Source organism: Rhinopithecus bieti, unplaced genomic scaffold (assembly GCF_001698545.2).
Source record: "Rhinopithecus bieti isolate Rb0 unplaced genomic scaffold, ASM169854v2 scaffold_3948, whole genome shotgun sequence".
NCBI lineage: Eukaryota > Metazoa > Chordata > Mammalia > Primates > Cercopithecidae > Rhinopithecus > Rhinopithecus bieti.
In genome coordinates this window covers 5,972,297-5,976,951 of record NW_016804646.1, presented here as the reverse complement: position 1 = coordinate 5,976,951, position 4,655 = coordinate 5,972,297, and the positions used below count along the sequence as shown (strand labels likewise).

The following is a 4,655-nucleotide window of genomic DNA, read 5'->3' as shown; positions in this document are numbered from 1 at the left end:
TTTTCTTTTCTCTTCCTTCCTTCCTTCCTTCCTTCCTTCCTTCCTTCCTTCCTTCCTTCCTTCCTTTCTTTCTTTCTTTCTTTTTCTTTCCTTTCTTTCTTGTTTCTTTCTTGTCTTTCTTTTTTAAAAAAAGTAAGCCTGCATTTCCTTGTTTTGCAAACAACGTTGGCATACCCATTCCGATAAACTTCTCTTGTAATGAATTATAGAAATGATCCCTGAAAGTATTGCTTGTGTGTGCGTGTTGTGGGGGGCGGTGGTGGTGATCTTGAATCAGAGTCTTTCCATCTGGTATTAGATTACATGTGTTTCTCTGAAATCCACATTTTAAAAATTCTCAATTGTTTTTAAGTTGGAGGACATTTTTGACAAATGTTAACCTAGTTCATTCTTTACTTGTAGAATAGTTCATCTTATGGCAGAATGGCTCAGAAGTAGAATCAAAATATGGTACTACGTTAGTGAACCATCTGTCATCAGCCATTTTTATAATACCTACAATGCGCTGGGGACCTTGCATGGCTCAGGGAGTGTTGAAGATCAACAAGACACTCATAGTCTGGTGGGACTAGGCATGGTAGATGCTAACACCCCCGAGGGCTAGGTGCTAGCAGAGAAGCTTGCTGAGTTGTCTGGGAGGCACTTCCAGTGAGGAAGCTGAATCTTAAAAAGATGAGTTAAGGGTTAGTTAAGGAACCTGGCACATTTGAGGACTTGTAAATAGTTTGGGCAGGAGTATACCTATTTTTATTTTATCCTAAAAAGAGACCTCCTGTTTTCTCACATACACCGAATGTGCCCTGTGCTTTTAACCTGTGTTCACATTCTTCTTTCCTGGTAGAAATGCCCCCTCCTCCACTTTATATGCCTATTTAAGGCTTACTTTCAGGTTTGATTTTTCTCTAGAAAGCTTTATCTGACAGTTTTAACTTTTAACCTATGTTTATCTATACCTTCTTTGAACTCTTTTTAGCAGTTACAATTAGAACTATATGATTTAACTTTTAGCCTATGTTTATCTATACCTTCTTTGAACTCTTTTTAGCAGTTACAATTAGAACAGAGACTCTTTTCTCAGGTTGCCCTAATTAGACTGAAAGCTTCATGAGCCAAGGGCTATAACTTGAAATTCTCTTGTTTTCCGTAATGTCTGATAGTGTTCATGTATCGTAAATACACCTTAGATTCATTAGGGTATATGCATAGATAATTGCATAATGTGACAGGTTAATGAAATAATAAAGAAAACTCTGTCCTTGTAGGTGGGGTGCATTCATTCTTGCTTAACATTTACAGTGTCCTCTCTAAGGATGGCTGCAGCACCTGCAGATACCACTCTCACTTTCTAAGCGGGAAGAAAAGGGGAAACAGACCTTACCAGCCAAGTCCAGACCTTTTTATCAGAGCAATAGGAGCTCTCCCGGCAACCCCACCCAGCAAATTTCCCCTGCCTCTTGTTGACCAGACCTATTGCATGCCTCACTGTTGTCATGGAGGCTGGGAATTCACATGTTGAGCTTTCCAGCCTCTGTAGTAGAAGTAGAGAAGGAAGAATGTGGCTGAGAATGAGACATATTATATCTGGCATATTGCAAGAAATCATTTTAATGAGTTAGAAATTATTCTATATAAAAGACCTAAGTGTGTAAAATGGTTGTATTTTGCAATACTATCTATTTATTTTCTTTTTTGAGACAGGGTTTTGCTCTGTCACCTAGACTGAAATGCAGTGGTGTGTTGACGGCTTCCTGCAGTCTCAACCTCCTGGGCTCAAACGATCTTCCTGCCTCAGCCTCCCTAGTCACTAGGACTACAGGTGTGTGCCACCACACCTGGCTAATTTTTAAAAATTTTTTTGTAGAGTCAGAGTCTCACTGTGTTGCCCAGGCAGGTCTTGAACTCCTGGGCTCAGTGATCCTCCTGCCTTGGCCTCCCAAAGTGCTGAGATTATAGGCATTAGCTACCACACTTGTCCACTATCTATTTCTTATGTCAAAAAAATCTTTGTCTTGAAAAGTTGTGGAAAAAAGCAACAAGCAAATTATTATTTTTCTCTCTTTATGGGTAACTAAACCAGAAGTTTAAGAAGACACAATACTTTGGGAGGCCGAGACGGGCGGATCACGAGGTCAGGAGATCGAGACCATCCTGGCGAACACGGTGAAACCCCGTCTCTACTAAAAAATACAAAAAAACTAGCCGGGCGAGGTGGCAGGCGTCTGTAGTCTCAGCTACTTGGGAGGCTGAGGCAGGAGAATGGCATAAACCCAGGAGGCGGAGCTTGCAGTAAGCTGAGATCGCGCCACTGCACTCCAGCCTGGGTGACAGAGCGAGACTCCGTCTCAAAAAAAAAAGAAGAAGACAGAATATGCTTTGCTTCACAAACTGTCTTTGCTGGCCCTTTATCCTGTAGTGGCAGGGGAGCAGGGTGAGGAACATCGGGCATGTGAACCACGCCTTCCTGGTCAGCCGGTTGGTGAGCCTGTGTGATAGTGGAAGCCTAGGCTGAGTGACTTACCAACATTCCCAGCTAGTTAGTTTTAGAAAGGCTTAGAGTTTAGTTTTGGCATTGCTGTCAATTATCTGCATCTCTTTTCTCACAGATGAGAAAACTGGAAACTGTCAGTGTTTTAAAATTATGGCCTATAATGTGCTAGAAGAATCAGGGCAGGGGTGTGTCCTGAGGACTAGGGGAGCCCAAACAAAATCAGTGTTTCTGTTAGGAAGGAAGGAAAGAATAGCAATTGAATTGGCAATCAAATTATGTTTAACACAACACCCTTATCTGGAAACCCACCGAAAACAGCAAACAGAAAAATTCCTTCTTCTGAGAAGGAGGAAATTGGCCACAGTATCCTTTCCCATACCCTTCCAAAATAAAAAGACTGTTAGAATTATTTGCCTTGAAATGTAAACTAAAATGAAGATGAACCCAAGCTCTAAATACTTTTCCACCTTAGGCCCAGAAGGCCCACGCAGAGATTAACTAGAGCCTTGATATCTAGGGGTGTGACAGCCATAACAGAAGCCGAGCATGTCTCTCCAGGGATTCTGTTGCTGACTGAAGAATTGCCCGACAGAAGGAGCAGAGCGACACCACAGCTTTCTCTGGTTGCCAGGAAGACTGCTGAATGGGAGCTGTCTTAGCAGGGGGAGGGGAAGCAGTGATGAGCAAGTTGTGATGCAGAAAGTCTGTGACCTTGGGGGCTTTACTCTGTGTTACGACATCCACTGTACTCGAAAAACAGACCCTGAAGCATGTAGGTCAAAGGAGATCACTTTAGATTTGAGGTGTCAAATCTAAATCTGAGCTATGAATTGCTACCTCATTTCCTGGGTCCCTGGCCTCAGAAGTAACCAAGACAATAAACAATAATACATGATAGAGGAACATGTGATAGCCTTAAGGAAACCACTTAAAAGGATTTATAAGGATTGAAAATATGAAAATGATGGGCGAGATATGGTAGTTGTAGAAGACACACGAGAGAGCTGATGTGCACAATTTGAGTTTCTGCAGAAGAATAAAGAGCAAAGGAGCAGGGAAGCTCTTAAGTTTTCATCCTACAGATTAATTATTGGGTATCCACTGTGTGCCAGGCAGGCACCATGCGGGGACCAAGAAACTAGTGCCGAGCATAAACTCCCTCTTAGAGTTTAAGAATGGGGGGGGCCGCGGTGATTATAGAACCTTGTGAGCGAGACTACAGCTGAGAAAAATGCCCTCAGGAAAGGCACAGATCTTTGTGGACTGCGGTTAGATTTGACTTTGTGTGGAGGTCAGGCTTCTCTGAGGAGGGAGCATTGCAACTTATAAGAAATTTATACATGTTATAATCCAGTTCAGGTAACAGATGAAAAACTTAGACCAAACAATACTATATGTTGTAATTTCTATAATAAGAGATTGTTTTTAAAAGCTTATAGACTAGAAGGAAATATAGTCAATTCATGATCATTATTGCCTCTGGGGAGGGAGGAAAGAGATAGAAGTGAAGTGAGAACAAAGGAGAAACTAACTTTCTGGTGTCTTATTTCTTATTGAAAAAATATCTATATGCACCCCAGAACTTAAAATAAAATTAAAGAAAATCAACAACATACCTAAAGCAAATATGACAAAATATTAACATTTGTTTATTCTGGGTGATACTTGTGGAATACTTTTTAGAATTTTTTTTAGCCTCTTTTTAATTTGTAAAGAGAAAGATCAAGAGAAGCCCCTTTTTGGCAGCAGGTGCAGTTCATGTGGGAAAGGAGCCCGGCAAGAGGAAGGCACCCCAGGCAGCCCGTGGGGCTCCGGCTGCAGTTGGGGAGTAGGCTGGGGGTCCAGAGCAGATGTGAGAGGACAGTTCAAGGCCATTCCAGGAATGCACATGCAAGTCCTTGGGTTAGAGGATGTAGCATACATACAGAAAGAAGTATAAGGATTCAGAGGAAACGTAGACAGTGAAATGGCAGGACTCGGGTGGATCAAATGTGGACAAGGTGTTGGGATTGACTGTGGGTGTCCAGCTCCTGCTGCTGGGTGAGTGGTGAAGATGTGAGTCCAGTAGGAGTTTTAAATTGGGCTGAGGGCATTTGAAAGCCCTCAGGCTTGATTTTGCTAAGGGAAAGAGATGGGAAAAAAAAAAAAATATATATATATATATATA

General features: G+C 41.9%; 1 protein-coding gene across 1 annotated transcript in view; it reads left to right on the top strand.

Moving 5' to 3' along the window:
- MAP3K4 (mitogen-activated protein kinase kinase kinase 4) overlaps positions 1-4,655 on the top strand; it is a 140,244-nt gene that overhangs the window by 87,477 nt on the left and 48,112 nt on the right.